This window comes from Dendropsophus ebraccatus, chromosome 10, assembly GCF_027789765.1.
Source record: "Dendropsophus ebraccatus isolate aDenEbr1 chromosome 10, aDenEbr1.pat, whole genome shotgun sequence".
Classification (NCBI taxonomy): domain Eukaryota; kingdom Metazoa; phylum Chordata; class Amphibia; order Anura; family Hylidae; genus Dendropsophus; species Dendropsophus ebraccatus.
In genome coordinates this window covers 36,759,853-36,778,550 of record NC_091463.1, presented here as the reverse complement: position 1 = coordinate 36,778,550, position 18,698 = coordinate 36,759,853, and positions in this window count along the sequence as shown.

The window sequence follows — 18,698 nt, the reverse complement described above, 5'->3', positions numbered from 1 at the left end:
ATTAGGTCCCCAGTATATTACACACCCCAGTATATTACGCACCCCAGTATTAGGTCCCCAGTATATTACACACCCCAGTAGTAGGTCCCCAGCATATTACACACCCCAGTATTAGGTCCCCAGTATATTACACACCCCAGTATTAGGTCCCCAGCATATTACACACCCCAGTATTAGGTCCCCAGCATATTACACACCTCAGTATTGGGTCCCCAGTATATTACACACCCCAGTATTAGGTCCCCAGTATATTACACACCCCAGTATTAGGTCCCCAGCATATTACACACCCCAGTATTAGGTCCCCAGTGTATTACACACCCCAGTATTAGGTCCCCAGTATATTACACACCCCAGTATTATGTCCCCAGTATATTACACACCCCAGTATTAGGTCCCTTATATTTTACCCACCCCACTCAGAGCAGGCTGAGACTCAGATAGCATTCTACTGACTGACTGTACATACTGGTAGTTTGTACCCATATGATGCAGCTGCACCCCATATCATCATACTACCATCCCCTTCATCCTCCTGCCCTTCCATCATCATAGTACTACCCCTCTAATCCTCCTTCCCCCTCCATCATCATACTACCACCCCCTTCATCCACCTGCCCTTCCATCATCATAGTACTACCCCTCTCATCCTCCTGCCCCTCCATTACCATACTAGTTCCCTCTTTATCCTCTTCCTGTCCCTTCATCATCATACCAGTACCCCTTCAGCATCCTCTTGTCCCTTCATCTGTATTTAAAAAAAATAAAAAGCTATACTTACCTCATCAGTATGGTTCCTCTAGTCCCCCAGGGACTACTCTCTCTCTGCTCTGCATGACATCGCTTGCGCTGGAAGGGGGCGGAGTTCCCGTGACAGGGGGCGGGGCTTCCCAGGACATACCTGGGACATGGTTTTGCCGGGGCTGTCTCTTCAGAATCAAGACAGTCCTGGCAAAACTTGGACTGTTGACAACTTTGAGTATATTACTGATGGATCCTTTGTGTTTTGCATGATCATCTTATGTTATCTTCACAGCTCCACAGAAGTTGTTACACAGATTTCCCAGGCCGCCATATCTGTCCAGGTCCCCAATTCACATATTACAGAAAAACTAGTGAGCTTTATTATCCAGGAGCCAGGAAACGCTGGAGAGGGATCCCTCAGAATCTGTAATTGCTAAAAGTTACACAAAATACTATATCTATCTAGCTAGGCAGATTTACCTTTTAGGGTCATGGTAAAGCTGGGTAACAAACCATAGAGGTGTAGTAGAAACAACAAAACATTTAATCTACCTAGATAAACGCCCTTTGCTCCAGGCAGATTCGCCTTTCAGGAACCTAGAAATGCTTTGTACTCACTTCCTGGCTAAAGGTACTATTAGACGGGCCAATATGGGCCTGATAACAACTGTAAACGAGCACTGATCTTCTAGATCGCCGCTCGTTTACTGGGCCTATTACGCGGCCTAATAATCGTTCAACAAGGGCTGCATGGACATCGTTACTGATGTCCTTGCAGCCCTTGCTTAAACGGTATACTTTACCTATCCACACTCCAGGGCTGCTGCTGCAGTCCGCTTCTCTCTGGGTCCCGCGCGCTCTAGCTTCAGAGCTGACTGTCAGCTGACAGGCCACTCAGCCAATCACAGGCTGCTGCGGGCCCGGCCTGTGATTGGCTGAGCGGACTGTCAGCTCCGACAGGACGCTCTGAAGCTATAGCGTGTGGGGCTCGGGGAGAAGCGGACTGCAGCAGCAGCCCTGGAGCGTGGATAGGTAATCTATATTGTCAGTCGCCGGCCACGCACCGCTATTACACATAGCAGTGCGCGGTCGGCACCCGACAATTATAGGTTCTAACCTATATCAACGATCAGCCGATGACAACAATCATCGGCTGATTGTTGTCTTTATCTTTGTTGCCAAATCGAGCCGATTATTGTTTCTTGTAATAGTACCCTAACACTATGCAGATATCTACACTCTAGATAGCTCCATAAGGTTTTGAATCCATTATGTATGTCCCATTTTCCCAGACTGTTAGTTTAAAATCCCTCCCGCCTAAATAGGGTTACGCTTTCTGTAAGTCAGAAGAAGATGTACCAGTGCCTTTTAGATGTGGAAATAAGTATCTGTGTATTTGATCAGTGCCGCATACCGCTTATTTATTCCTGTATTGGACGTTTACACTTTCTGTAGACCTGCATTGGACCCTACAATAAGTGTAAACTAACAGGTATAACAGTACCATATAGCATGCATACACAAATAGAAATAAAGGTGTGAGAAGTCCTAAACAGACGGCCACTGGTATAGAAAGAAATAGGCTCTATTTCCTGATCTTTTCCCTGAAATTACAGTTTGGATGTTGAGCTCATAGAGCAGCAGTTCCAAACCAGGGAGCTGTGGTACCTGCCAGGGGTTCCCCAGCATTCCGGTAGGCATGTTCCCTTTAAGCAGCCCTAGGACAGCTTCTAGGGATGCCCGCTTGCTGTATGTTCAGCCTGCTTACTGTAGGGCAGGGTGAGTGAGCTAATCAGGGAACAGAATGGAGGATCAGGAACCATCAGCATCCTGCTCCTCTATTTGCCTGATGCCAAAACATGATCTCTCCAGCAGGTGTAGTGATATGACAACATCATGCTTGCACAGGTTGGAGACTAGAAGAGGGAGAGAATCACTCCATTTCTGGATTAGGTGAGTATTACGTTTTTATTTTGCTTTCTTTGTTGGAGCACAACAATGGGCTATTATTAATAAATGGAGGTGGGTGGGAGGTCACAACAGAGGGCATTATCTCTATGGGGCGGGGGTGCTGTGGACCTTATTGCTAAGTTGGGGTACACACCAGTTAGTATTATTACTATGTGGATGGCACAGCAGGGGGCATTATTACTATATGGAGCCAAAGCAAGGAGCATTATTACTATTTGGAGGTCACAGCAGGGGATACTACATATAGGGGGCAACCACCATACCTACTCACTTTACTGCACATGATACCTAACACCAGAATTACTACTGTATAGGACCCTATAGGTAGATAAAAAGGCGAAAGAAAGTTGAAGGAAAAGTATGGAGCCTAAGATGTTTGCCTGGCTAGAAGGCTGAAGGGATGGATTATTGCTTGAAGAAATCATCATGGTGGTCTTTGCCAGATGGAGGGGAAACTGATATTAAATGCCTCAGGTCAATGAAGACGTCACCTGTGAGTCACTGAATAAGGTATTTTGTAGAATATTATGAGGTTGGGGTGCCCTGAGCAGGGCCGGTGGGGCTCCAATAAAGATGTACCAGGTTTGCTGTGGATTTCATGTGTTTAGTAATTTATTTACATTAATTTACACAGCATAGTCTGCAGCGCAAAATCTGTAGCATAATATGTGCAGCCAACACAATACATGTAGATGTCCCCTTAATGCATTCACACGTACAGGATCCGCAGCAGATTTGATGGCCCAAATTTGATTTGCTTTGTATCTGCAGCTTCGAATCTGCTGTGGAGATTTGCAGAACTTCTCTCTTCTCTTTGATCAGACACTGGGCATGGGGAGATGCTACTATACACAGCACCCATCCTAGAAGGCACTGTACACACCTTCTATTAGGACATATGCACAGTACCTGCATTAGATGGTTTGCTTGGCAGCTGTGCTACATAGTGTGCAGCAGTTTCTCTACATAGCCAATTTCAAATTGGGCAGAAAAGAGTGGTGCTTCACATCCCTACTGTCACTTATCTAAACTTCTGACATGTTGTTGAAACACAAGACCCGCTGAAATTGCCAGTTATGAAGTGGGTGAAGCACGTAGGAGACTGACGAAGGGAATATCGCGAAACAGCTGTCTTGAAGGTGTTTGGCGCCCTCGCCACCTGCTATATCATGTTTTAAAAAGAAGACAATTAAGACTACTGCACTAATTGGTGAGTGCCCTTGCATTTTCTATATTTGAAGATTGTATGTGGAAGTGCTTGACTGCCGTTCAGCAAGCGAGCACCACCGTGCATAGCACACAAGAGTGTACTACTCCATTCATTCTGGTGTGGATCCAAGCCGCATGGAGAGAGTTGTAGGGCCGGTGTCTGTGACTTTGTAAATAGGACTGAAGCACGTAGTAGTACACTTCACTCCCTGGCTGATCCATTCACTCCACAGACTATAACAGAGGTGGTTCACTCACCCATTATAATGACCGCAACATCAGTAAAGAGATACATTTAAAGTGACCCCCTTTTTGCATTCTGACTCCTTTACACAGGTGTAAAGGGTAAATGTACCAGTTTTCATACCTTATTTTATATCATACATCATGGTGCTTGTTTAATAATTTCATTGATGAAGTCATCAGTGATGTCATCGATAATGTCATCAATGAGAACATTTACGTCATCAAAGATGTCATCAGTGATATCATCAATGATGTCATCCGTCATTTCATCGATGATTTCATCAATGTCAACGTCAATGATTTAGTCATGAAGTGATCAGTGATTTTGCTAATGATATAGTCAGTCATGTCTTCAATGATATTATTAGTGATTTCATCTATGATTTCATCAGTATCAATGTTGATGATGTCATCAATGATGTCATCAATGAAGTCATCAGTGATTTTGCTAATGATATCATCAGTGAAGTCTGATGATGTCATCATTGATGTCATCAGTAATGTCATCAATGATGTTGTCGATGTAATAAGTGAATTTATTATTAGTGATTTTGCTGATGATGTCAACTATGATGTAACTTGACGATATCAATGGTGTCCTCGATGATGTATTCAGTGATGTAGTTGATGATATCAACCTTGATCTTGTCGATGATGTCATCAGTGATGTCGTCGATGATGTAAACTGTGATGTTGACGATGTCATCCATGATGTCGTCAATGATGTCATATGTGATGTCGTTGATGATGTCATCAATGATGTTGTGGATTAAGTCATCAGTGATTTTGCTGACATCCTCTTTGATGTCATCGATGATGTAATCCATGATGTTGTTGATGATGTCATCATTAGAGATGAGCGAACCGGGTTCGGGTTCGAGTCCATCCGAACCCGAACTTTCGGCATTTGATTAGTGGGGGCTGCTGAACTTGGATAAAGCTCTAAGGTTGTCTGGAAAACATGGATATAGCCAATGACTATATCCATGTTTTCCACATAGCCTTAGGGCTTTATCCAACTTCAGCAGCCACCGCTAATCAAATGCCGAAAGTCCGGGTTCGGATGGACTCGAGCATGCTCAAGGTTCGCTCATCTCTAGTCATCATCAATTATGTCGTTGATTATGTTATAGTGATGTCAGTAATGTTAACAGTGATATCAGTAACTTACAACACCACATGGTGGTGTTAGTTACTGAGTAAGCAGGAAGACTTTGGATGATGGGCAACCCCAGCAGTGCCACAAACAAAGCATTCTGACCCTCTGCTTACATTGAGATTGAATAGTGGACTGCTCTGCTCTGGCTCCGAACCCTCTTGGTAAAGCCCCTCTCTCCTCCAACAACCCCCCGCCCCCACTTCCCTTCAGATACTGGTCAGACAGGCAACGCTCCCATTGTCTGGGAGCTCTATCCTTCACTCTGTTTTGGTTGGCGACTTGTTCCTCAACCTCCGGGGAACTTGTCAGTGCACAGTCAGCGCAGTCACCTCAAGTGTCAGGTTACTGAAAGTAGCGCTAGGATCGGCCACTACTTTTGCTAACAAGTCAATCTGCAACCCCCTACTGCAAGGCTATGTTCAACATAAAGTATGCCATGGGTGGGGGAGGGAGGGTTAAAAAATGTAAATAATAAAAAAGGGGTTGTGGGGGGGGCCAGCGCTGTCCCCTGCAGGCTGCCGTCCTAGATACTGGTCCACGGGTGCCTAGTGGTAAATTTCGCCTTGGGACAGTGGCACTGTTCAAAATGCTATTGTTACCTATTTTATCCCAGCCATTACCAGTTCTCCTGCCCTGGTCCACCTTTGCACCTTTGTTTACTTCCCTTCAGCTATTACCTGCCCATTCACAGGCTTCAATGGTCTGAGGTCAGTGATTGATGGCACATTTATTTATTTTAGATAATTTAGACAATCCTTTTAAGGGGTCATGGTGGCAAAATTATTCAGATCAGCTATCACACATTGATTGACAAGAGTAGGAAATAGGGGGGGGGGGGGTTGCACCAGGGCCCTTGACCCTTTAGCTATGCCCCTGGCCAGACCATATACTTAGACTTCATTTTACTGTATGAAACACCTATATACACTAGGATCAACCTGAGTGTTCTATTAACCACATAAATATTCCCTAATCCACTACGAATCAAATCACACCAATAGGAGAAAAGGGGGGGGGGAACTACATCAAAACCAGATAGTATCTACATCAATTCATCAAATTTATTGTATTAATCACAGAAAAAACACATACAACATTAAAAACAAGACCTGGGGAGGCGGGGGACCAGGTTGCTGGGACAGGTTGTTAAAGTGACAATGCATCCATATAAATACTATAGTAGAGCATATGTAAACATTCCTACAACATAAGGTGCAAATAAATAAAGTGCAAGTGCTTGCTGCTACGGTACGCTGCTCAGAACAGTGCATATACAAGCAAGTAAATCAGGATGCAGGTTACTATTACTGGTATGTACTATCAGTCCCAGTCCACTGGTCACCCACCTCACACTGCTCACATTTATTTATTTTAGATAATTTAAACAATCCTTTTAAGGGGTCATGGTGGCAAAATTATTCAGATCAGCTATCACACATTGATTGACAAGAGTAGGAAATGGGGGGGGGGGGGGGGGTTGCACCAGGGCCCTTGACCCTTTAGCTATGCCCCTGGCCACACCATATACTCAGACTTCATTTTACTGTATAGTGAATAGCAGATAAGGGAACATCTGAGTGTTTCCATTCACTGTTTTGAAGCATTATAACAAATGTGTGTCGTCCTCATTGCTGTGAACTGGGTTCAGCACCCCTGTTCTCAGGATCAGTACAATAAAATTAAATCCATTTAGGGGTAGGTTCACACAAAACGAATCCGCAGTGGATTTCAACTGTAACTTTCAATGAGATTACATACTCGCAGTGAGATTCTCATCGGTATACATTACCAGGTCCGCGCCGGCTTGTTTTGGAGGCTCCCAGCGTCTGGACATCCCGCTTAGCCAATCAGTGCTCTGTGGCAGGGCAGCGCACTGATTGGCTGAGTGTCAGGAGACCCCAAAGCAAACCGAATAGCGGACCCGGTGATAAATGCACCGGGCTGCGGGGATTAAGAGGGGCTGCCTTTTACATTCTCCCAGCAGGATGACAAGTAAATAATCTCATTGAAAGTTATTTGTGAACCCACCTTATAAGTGATTGTTATTCTATACTTTGATAGTAAACTTTGGGTTGGTAAAAAGCAGTAAGGCGTGAGCCTAACTGTAGGTGCTGCAAATAATACAAGAAGTATCTAATGAAGACTGAAAATTGTATTGGGGCGAGGTGTTTTCAGTGCATTAATATTTAATAGCATAGTTAAGTGGGGCCATATAAGCTGCTCATGATTTCCTTTTATCAGGCTTAAAAAAATAAGCAACGCTTTTTCAGCAACGTAGCAATTATTAAGCTCTGGTCCCTAGTGGCTGAGGATTGAGCGGTCACTTCACACACTTCTCTAATAAGTCCGGAGGCAATGCTTTTAGTCTATAGCTGGATACCCAGGGGAAACACGGCCTATCCTTCAGAACATCTTCATATTCACTGTCATCACCAGCAAATACTCCGCAGGTATATTTATGTGGGTGTCACAGATGATGTTAAGATTAAAGGGAACCTGAACGCCATGTTCACAAATGGAAATCCCTGCACTCCTGACTCTGATACTTGGGCTCTTTGACTGTACATATAAATTGTGACGCATGAAACACTTTACAAACTGAACCAAAGACATTATAAATTGCATCTCTTACTGCCAGACATGCATGGCACCGACTTTGTCTTAGAGATTTGCGTTTAGAGTTTGGTGGCTACAGGGCAGAGTTTTTGGATCGCCCACAATGCATCCTATCTGTATTCTATTGGAATCTAGTTACTCTAATAGTGACATACAAGAAACAGTGGTGAGAAAAAGTAAAGGGGTTATCCAGTATAAAAAAATTAAAAAAAACAGTTACTTTCTTGCAAAAACAGCACCACCCCTGTTCTCAGGTAGTTGGTGGTATTGCAATTCACCTCTATTCACTTCAATGGAACTGAAATGCAAAACCACACCCAAACTGAGGAAAAGTGAGGTGCTATTTCTGGAAAAAGTGGCCGTAATTTTCTAAGCATGGACAACCTCTTCAACAGACGACTCGAAGTAAAATTCTAAAACTTGAAGGTACCTAAAAGAGACATTCTTATCTCAACCAATACAATTAAACTCTTAGGGGGGCATTTCTGAAGCTTGTGGCAGGGGCGTATGCCAGGGAGAAGGTGCAGATTTGCCCCTTCCCCTAACGTACTTCTGCCACATCCTCCGCTCGTAATGGGGGGGGGGAGTAAGGCAGGGAGTCGTGGCCTCCTCCCACTCCTCATTTATCATGATTTACACCTGTTTGCAGGCGTAATTCTTGATTCAAATCTACACCTTCTTTTGATATTCCGCTCTTTCCTTCCTATTGTTGATAGCTCATTGTTTAGGTTACAGACCACCGTTCTTCTTTACAAGCAGTGGTCTGGCTGGTGTATACATAGGTATAGCACACATATTTATATATTTATACTATATTTTATATTTATACATATTTATACACTAGATATTTATACACACCCCAGCCAGCCAGACCACTGCTTTTAAACTACAACAGTGGTCTGTAACCCAGACAATGAGAAGGAAGGAAAGAACAGCATATCAGGAGAAGGAGATTGCTAAATGAATGTGTTTCCAAAAACTTTTACCTTAGTGAGAACTATAAGTTTAATTATGGTGGCTGAGATGAGACTACTCCTTTTACTCTGCACTTAGGGTAGCATAACAGTTGTTTAGCAGATTGATATTATAATGTTGCCAGGCTTTTTCAATGTCTGGAAGAATGAGCTGTAACTAATCATAGCACTGCTAGAAATATGAGCCTAGCTGAAAACAAACTTAGATCATACGCACGCTCATTTCCAGAAGATTCTTTTACCTGTTCTGTCGACAGCCTTCTATTATAAGAGAAGCCTGTCCGATAGCCAAACTACCACAGGAAAAATGGGATGGTTGCCACCATACTTAAAGGGAGCCTTCATGGATTGTAGGTTTATGCTTCATAATACTAATAACTTAATAATTAACTAATAATTTATTTGGGGTAGTAGTTACTAGTGATAAGCGAGCATGCTCATCCGAGCTTGGTGATCGAGTATTAGGGTACTCAATGGTACTCGTTACTTGGACAAGCATCTCGCGATACTGGAGAAAATCTCATCATCCGTTTCCTGTAAGTTTGGGCGCTATTTCTCAGCCAATAAACATGCAGGAGACTCTTTGGTACATCCTGCGATGACGTGGGACCCATACATGTCGATAGCAGCGATTGGTTGGCCAGATCAGATGACCCTGCCATATAAAATGCGCAGACGGCAGTGCTCGCTTCAGACGCATGCTGTGAGAGATCAGGGACAGAGCTGCTGCTGGTCAGGGAGAGTGTCAGTGTAGGATTTAGCGTGCCAGTAGGCAGGGTATATACTAGCAATACAAACAAACAGCCCTTTTCTGGGCTTAAAAGCTTTTATTAATACTACAGACTGCTGGCTGGGACTTGCAGTGCAGCTACCACGATTTCAGCAGCACACTGTGGTGATCGGCTGCTGGCAGAAAGGGGACATTAGGTGTTGCATACAGACCCCTAAGAAGTGCTCAGTGTACTCTTTTTTTATTTTGGGGCTGGTGGTGCTGCTGTACTACACTGTATTGCTGGGATTTGTAGTACACCTGCATAAAACTTCACTGCTCATTGTAAGGGGGTATCACAGAGTGTGTATCTAGGTCCAGCCACTACCACATTGTACCGTACAGCCCCCCTAAACTAGTGGGTACTACACTGTATTGCTGGGATTTGTAGTACACCTGCATAAAACTTCACTGCTCATTGTAAGGGGGTATCACAGAGTGTGTATCTAGGTCCAGCCACTACCACATTGTACCGTACAGCCCCCCTAAACTAGTGGGTACTACACTGTATTGCTGGGATTTGTAGTACACCTGCATAAAACTTCACTGCTCATTGTAAGGGGGTATCACAGAGTGTGTATCTAGGTCCAGCCACTACCAGTTTGAACCGTACAGCCCCCTCTTAACTAGTGGGTACTACATTGTATTGCTGGGATTTGTAGTACACCTGCATAAAACTTCACTGCTGATTGTAAGAGGGTATCACCAGGGGCTTAACTACCACCATAGCAGCCATAGCGGCCGCTATGGGGCCCACCACATAAGGGGGCCCATCCTCGCAATACACTGGGCCTCTTGAGCTATCATTATTCTACCGAGGGAGTTGCCCACCATGGGTGACACTATGTACTGGGGGTAGGATAATACCCCCATGGGTGACACTATATATGGGGGGATACGAGATGAGATGCCTACCATGGGGGACACTAGGGGAGATGTCTACCATGGGGGGCACGATCTACCAGGAGGGGTTCTCGGTTGAGATGCCTAACATATGCTATCTACTGGGCGGGGGGATTACCTGCAGTGGGATGGGGACGAGGAGGGGGCCCCAATCAAAAGTTTGCTATGGGGCCCAGACCTTTCTAGTTACGCCCCTGGGTATCACAGAGAGTGTATCTAGGTTCAGCCACTACCAGATTGTACCGTACAGCCCCCCCTAAACTAGTGGGTACTACACTGTATTGCTGGGATTTGTAGTACACTTGCATAAAACTTCACTTCTCATTGTAAGGGGGTATCACAGAGTGTGTATCTAGGTCCAGCCACTACCACATTGTACCGTACAGCCCCCCTAAACTAGTGGGTACTACACTGTATTGCTGGGATTTGTAGTACACTACCCCTCAAGTAATGATCCCTTTGAGACAATTGCCAATGACTATGAGATTGACAATGACAATTGACAATGAGACAGTTGCCAGATCCTCAAGGATCAAAGTCAAATTCAAAATCAAAACAGCGGTGGGGGTAGAGGTGGTGAGTCACATTATGCAGGGAATGTTAGCCCAACTGCTCCAGTCAAATTGAAAATCGAAGGGTGGTGGGGGTAGAAGTGAGTAGTTACATTTTGCAGGGAATCTTACCCCAACTGCTACAGTCAAATTGAAAATCGAAAGGGTGCTGGGGTTAGAAGGCTACTTTTTGGCTACTGCTGGGCCTTAACTGGCATCCATGTTGACTACTGGTGTACCTGCCCTTGCCTCCTTGTTGCTGGGCCTTAACTGGCAACCATGTTGACTACTGGTGTGCCTGCCCTTGCCTCCTTGTTGCTGGGCCTTAACTGGCATCCATGTTGACTACTGGTGTGTCTGCCCTTGCCTCCTTGTTGGCTACTGCTGGGCCTTTGTCAGGGCTGTGGCGGCGGCCCGCACTCCGGACCGCCGACGCACCCCCTCACCTTGTTCTGCAGCCGGCGGTGTCCACATGCAGGGACCCGGCGCTGCTGCCACTTCGGCCCCTGGGGGCGCCTCACCTCGGCCCGCTCCTGTCCATCGCTGTGCCGGCCGGCGTGCGCGTCCCCGCCTCCTAGGGCGCGTGCACGCTGGCTGTCTCAGAGTTAAAGTGGCAGTCCGCCCCTAATTGGTTCCTGCACACACACTCTCCTATAATTCCAGCCCTGCCCCACCACAGGTGTTAGAGCCTCTACATGCTTCCCATAGCGTTTGGCCCAGCTCCCTGTTGTTCATGACCTCAGTCCTTGTTCCTAGTTCCTGTCCGCTGTCCCAGTCCCTTGCTCCTGTCCGCTGCTTAACCCATTGTTTCCTGAGTACTGTCTGCCACCTGCGGTTATGCCTACAGACCTCTGCCTGCACTTTCTTCTGCCTACTGCTCCTGCCACGCCTTGCCTGCTGTCACTAGCAATCAAGCCAGGGGTAGCGACCTGGGGGTCGCCTGCCGCAGCAAGCCCATCCCGCCTTGCGGTGGGCTCTGGTGAAAACCAGCGGCCCCTTAGACTCCGCTCCCTGGTGCGGTTTGTGCCATCGCTAGTGACGGTTCAGTGGATCCACGACTCCAGGCGTTACAGCCTTAACTGGCATCCTTGTTGACTACTGGTGTGCCAACCCTTGCCTCCTTGTTGCTGGGCCTTAACTGGCATCCATGTTGACTACTTGTTTTGGACAACACAAATTACTGGGTGTTTACCCTCCTGGACCCTCGGTACAAACCAAACTTTTCCACTGTCATTCCTGTCGAGGAACGCAGTATGAGAGTGAATAAATATTAACAGGCCCTGGTGCAGAAGCTGAAAATGTACTTCCCATCTGACACCACTAGCGCCAGAGTACGTAGTTCTGTGGGCCAAAGAGCGGGGGAGAGGAGCGGTGCAGCAGGCAGCTTGTCAAGGGGGCAGGGGAACACTCTCCAAGGCCTTTTGACAGTTTCATGGCACCCCAGCAAGACTATGTCAACTGTCCCCAGTCTAGACAGAGTAGGGGGGAAGCCTTTAGGAAGATGTTGAGGGAGTACCTTGCTGACCATAGATCCTTCCCGATCACTCTACCTACAACTACTGGGTTGCAAAGCTAGATACACCGCCCAAACTGGGGCTTGACGCCTTTGAGGTGCTGGGCTGCCCTGCCGCTAGCATGTTGTCACAGCGTATCTTCAGTGCAGCTGGTGCCATTATCACTGATAAGCTAATGTTTATAAAAATGAACAAAACCTGGATTTCACCTGAATTCAACTGTCCACCAGGAGAAAGCAGCTCAACATTAAGATTCCTGTTATCTCCTCTCCTCCTACTTCTCTTCCTCCTCTTCCTTCAATTCTCAGCCAACAGCCAAGTCTTCTTCCGCCATGCAGTGTCTGGCCTAATTATTGGGAGGCTCAATTGCTTCCTCACTCACTTCTAATGCTTCTCTGTGTCCTCACTGCCATGCTCTGACATCACACTACGTCTGCGGCGGAGCGGGACTGGTTGCCGGGGGCCCGCCGATCGCGCCCCCGCCAACCAGCCAGCTGTTTTATTTTATTTTTTTGTCTAGCCGTGGCCTCTCCACCCCCGGTCAAGAGGCATCAGATGTACCCTTGATGGTGACTGACAGCTGGCCTAGCCAAATTGTGCCGTACAGCCCCCCAAAACTTGTGGGTACTACACTGTATTGCTGGGATTTGTAGTACACCTGCATAGCACTTCACTGCTCATTGTAAAGGGGTGTCACAGAGTGTGTATAGGTCCAGCCACTACCAGATTGTACCATACAGCCCCCCCAAAAAACTTGTGGGAGCACAAGTATTTTTCATGATTTCTGTATTTCATACCCAAGGCCTATCTAAGTTCCATACTGTGCAGTATCCATAAAATGGTGAACCCCAGGGATAAGGGTCGAGGACGAGGGCATGGGGTTCCAAGTAATGTGGTTGTCGGAGGCCGTGGTTCAGGGCAGGGTGACACAGCAGCACCTGTTGAGGAGGTAGCAGTGGCACAACGCAGATGTCCACTCCCTAGCTTCTTTGCCCAACTTACGGGGTCTCAAGGTAGACCGATATTGAAACTGCAGCAGTGTGAACAGATGATCACGTGGATAGCGGATAATGTGTCCAGTAACTTATCCATCACCCAGTATTCCACGCAGTCCAGCCACGCTACCCAAGGGAGTGGAACCCTTGCTCCATTAGCTCAGCCTCCTTCCCCACAGCCTGGCCCCTCCAGGGAAAGAAGGGATTCAGATTCACCACCATGCTCCCAGGAACTGTTTTCTGGACCCTTCCCTGAGTCAGAGCAACCAGAGCAGTCGATCTGTCCTGATGCCCAAACTATGCAGCTCACGCAGTCAGTGGGTGATGAGAGTGGGGACTTGCAAGCAGGGTTGAAAGAGGTGATGACGATGAGACACGGTTGTCAGACAGTGAGGTTGTTGTCATGGATGTAACTCAAAGTGAGGAGAAGAGTGAGGAAATGGAGTTGACACAAAAGACGTTTAGGATACACACCGCCACAGTTAATAGTTTGTTAATGCTGTTTGTGCCTTAAAGGGGAGGGTAACTATCACTTCATAGAACGATTGACGTGACTATAACTTTCATATTTACATGTCAGCCTCCTTACCCCCAACTGTTGGCAAAATAGGGCAGAGGTGGTCAGATCGTCACCTTTTTGTTTCTGTTTGTCTATCTGGGAAGTAATGATCAGGAAGGATCAGATGCCGCACTCTGCTGAGGGCCCTCTGCCCCTTCCTTTAAGCAAGTAGGGTTAGGGTCAGCACTTGCACCCTAACAAGTTTGGTGACATGTCAGAAATTTAGAAATGATGGTTACCCTTCAGTTTAATTTGTTGGAATATTTACATATTGTAAGTTTGCACAGTATGAGAGAGAAATCTATCTAGCTGTGCTCATGCTTGTTTGTTAGCACTTAAACCAGTTAGCACTTAGAATTGTCAAATTAGTAAATTAGAGATTGGGATGTCACTATTGTTGGGTGACTGTTTTCACTTCATAGTTCACATTGTAAAAGTTTAAAGTTCTGGACTTATCTCACTTTTCATTGGTTGTTGTTTGATTGCACAGTTTGAGTTCACTTTTACCACTTTGATAGTTTAGAAGGATGTGTGCTTTCCCCCCCAAACATTTGCACTATGATGTACCACACCACCCCTTACTAAGACACCATGTATTGATATATTGTACTTTTTTCTTAATTTAATTTTTTATCAATTTTTCTTTAATCTTTTTTAAATTTCTTTAATCTCTTTTTTAATAACTTATATTTTATTACATTTTCTCAAAATTTATAAAAAGTACACACACACCTAAGGAACAGCATTGGTTCGCATACATATTAATACGTTCTACATCAGCATACAAACATTAGAGTAATAATAGACCTAGGACTTCAGCTAAGCAATGGAACAAGCTACCTAAGTTACCCTGATTTAGCGAGTAATACGCAGTGATGCGAGGGGCACTAGCACCATACTCAATTGGAATGTAATCTTTGCAAACCCAATGCAGCACATCAAATGTAACAAACTGGACCAGTATCAACCGTGTACTAGGGCTGGGCGATTAATTCGCCCAGAGTGTTTGAATCCATTAGATTTTTTGTGAAAATCGTAAATTCGATTTTCACAAAAAATCATTGCGGGCGGGCTGGACGGTGCAGTACGCGGGCGTGTACCGGTCAGATCCCGCTGTACAGCTCCAGGAATCACACTATGCTGCAGTCCCTGCTGCTTCCTCCAGAAACCGGGGAGCTGTAACTGTGGCTGACAGGGGGCGCTGTGTGCCGGGGTGAGAGAAGGCGGGCTATGTGCACTCCTGCTCCAGTCACCCCCAGCCCCCCCTCAGTCACCTCCAGCCCCCCCCTCGGTCCCCTTCCAGTCAACCCCAGCTGCACCAGTCATCTCCAGTCATCCCCAGTCACCCCCAGCTGCCCCAGTCATCTCCAGTCCACCCTCTGTCACCCCCAGCTCTCCCTCAGTCATTTCCAGTACCCCAAAGTCACCCCCAGCTGCCCCTGTCCCCCCAGTCATCTCCAGTCCCTGTCAGTCATCCCCAGCTGCCCCAGTCCCTGTCAGTCATCCCCAGCTGCCCCAGTCCTTGTCAGTCATCCCCAGCTGCCCCAGTCCCTGTCAGTCATCCCCAGTCCCCGTCAGTCATCCCCAGCTGCCCCAGTCCCCGTCAGTCATCCCCAGCTACCCCAGTCCCCGTCAGTCATCCCCAGCTGCCCCAGTCCCCGTCAGTCATCCCCAGCTGCCCCAGTCCCTGTCAGTCATCACCAGCTGCCCCAGTCCCTGTCAGTCATCCCCAGTCCCCGTCAGTCATCCCCAGCTGCCCCAGTCCCCATCAGTCATCCCCAGCTGCCCCAGTCCTTGTCAGTCATCCCCAGTCTCCGTCAGTCATCCCCAGCTGCCCCAGTCCCTGTCAGTCATCCCCAGTCCCTGTCAGTCATCCCCAGCTGCCCCAGGCCCTGTCAGTCATCCCCAGTCCCCGTCAGTCATCCCCAGCTGCCCCAGTCTCTGTCAGTCCCCCTCAGTCACAGGGGAGCACTGTTACACTGGGAAGCAATACAGTTGTTGTCTCAAACATCATAAAAATAGTATCTGACGCTGTGAGGAAAATTTAGTTTATTTATCAAAATAAAAAAAAAATCGAGATTTAAATCGAGAATCGTCCAGATTTCCAAAAAAAGCGAGATTTTATTTTTTGGTCATATCGCCCAGCCCTACCGTGTACCGGTCAAAATAAGCATGAAAAATAAAACAAACCAACAAAAAACAAGCAAGGAAACAAACAAATAAGTAAGAGAGGGTGGTACAAGAGAGTCAAGGTACTATCAGTAAGGTCAGAGCATGATCCGCTCCAACAGAAATCTAGCATAGCATATTGGTAATATAAAACAGTGTGCAACGATCAATGGACTTAAATGTTCTCCACTTATCCCATAACTTAAGGAAGGGCCGTAGATTATTCATTTTAGCTCTAATGGTGCGTTTCATATTGTAGTTGTAGTGGACCACATTTAGGACCTCAGGCATGGAAGGTAAAGTCACACTCTTCCATTTCTTAGCAACCTTATTCTTGGCCGTTATAAGGATATGGACCGCTATAGTAGCATCTGCCTTGTCAAGTGAATCAAGTTGCATGTGTAGGAGCGCCACCTCTGGGCCCCAAGGTATAGGATATTGCAGGATTCTGCCCAATATTGCACAGATCTGAGACCAAAACTGCGTGATCAGGGAGCAGCTCCAGCACACATGAAGGAGGGAACCCACCTCCGCATTACACCTCCAGCAAGTGTGTGAACACGTAGGGAACATTTTAGAGAGGCGGTAGGGCGTTAAATACCATCTGTACATGATTTTGCGAGAGGTCTCAACATGGTTAATACAGTGAGATGCAGCATAGCTGCTGGTAAAAGAGTGAAGCCATTGTTCTTGCGAGAAATTCTGACCTAACTCCTCCCATTTAGTCTGGAAAGATAATTTATCCCCAGTAGGGGTCAAGGCCACATACGCTTTAGATATACTATGCGCAAGTCGGGATGTGCTATAGAAGAACCTCTTATAAATTGAATGGGGCGAGGGGGACTCCACCTTCAGCGTGGCAACAAAATGGTGGACTTGCAAAAATTTAAAGAAGTCCTTATTGGAGACACCATATTGATCTACCAATTGGGCAAACTGATGCAATCCCTGAGGACCATACATATCTTTAAAGGAGAAGTCCAGTGAAAATTTTTATCAAAGTATTGTATTGCCCCCCAAAAGTTATGCAAATTCCCAATATACACTTATTACAGGAAATGCACATAAAGTGCTTTTTTCCCTGCACTTACTACAGCATCAAGGCTTCACTTCCTGGATAAAATGGTGATGTCACGACCCAACTCCCAGAGCAGTAAGGGCTGTGGCTGCTGGAGAGGAAGATGGGGGGCAATACAATACTTTCGCCGGACTTCTCCTTTAAGCAGTACTATTCCTCTTGATTTCCAATCACTAAAGTTGGAGTCTGGGATCTGTCGCTGGATGACATCTATCGGTAGATTCAGATAGCGTGTAGGTAGAAATTGTGGGGAGATTGCTACCGTCTTCCACACATGAATTGCGGCCTTTATTGTCGGGAGATTGGTTAAGGAAAGGGACCCTGAGAGCCTAGTGTGCCATAGTGCTAATTGAGGGTCTGCGGTCTGCAGTATCTCTATCTCGGCTTCGACCCATTGTTTGGACGTGTCTTTGACCCATATGCTTTTGATCTGGTCCAAGATAGATGCATAATAATAACGCACTACATAGGGGCATCCCAGTCCCCCCAAATTAGGAGCTAGGCATAAAATTTGTTCTGTCTCCCTGGCCCTTTGTTTTTTCCAAATGAAACGCATCAGTAGTTTTTGTAATTGTTTGAGGCAATGAAGGGGGAGCATGATAGGCAAATTCCTAAAATAGTAAAGGATTTTAAGTAGCAACATCATCTTAGTGACTGATATGCGACCCATCCATGAAATGGGTAAGTGGGCAAAGGATGCTATATCATTACTGATTATTGTAAACAGGGAGTTCAAGTTAGTTACAGCTAGTTTGGATGTGGGGAAAGTAAGGGTAATACCTAGGTAGGGAATACTACCATCTGACCAGGGGAACGGGAACTGGTGTTGCAATGGTTGCCGCAGTGCATCAGATACACCCATATTTAAAATTAGTGACTTTGTAGAGTTGACTTTGTAATAGCTAAGGGACCCAAATTTTAAGTAGCAACATCATCTTAGTGACTGATATGCGAACCATCCATGAAATGGGTAAGTGGGCAAAGGATGCTATATCATTACTGATTATTGTGGACAGGGAGTTCAAGTTAGTTACAGCTAGTTCATAACTCCCCCCAAGGATACCTCTGGATTAGTCAGACACAGAATCACGTCGTCTGCAAAGAGACCGATGCGGTTCTCCTTGGGCCCAATGCTGACTCCAGTGACCACAAGGGACTCTCCAATGCGCTGCACCAACGGTTGCATTACAAGGGCGAATATCAATGGGGACAGGGGGCACCCCTGCCGTGTCCCATTGGTT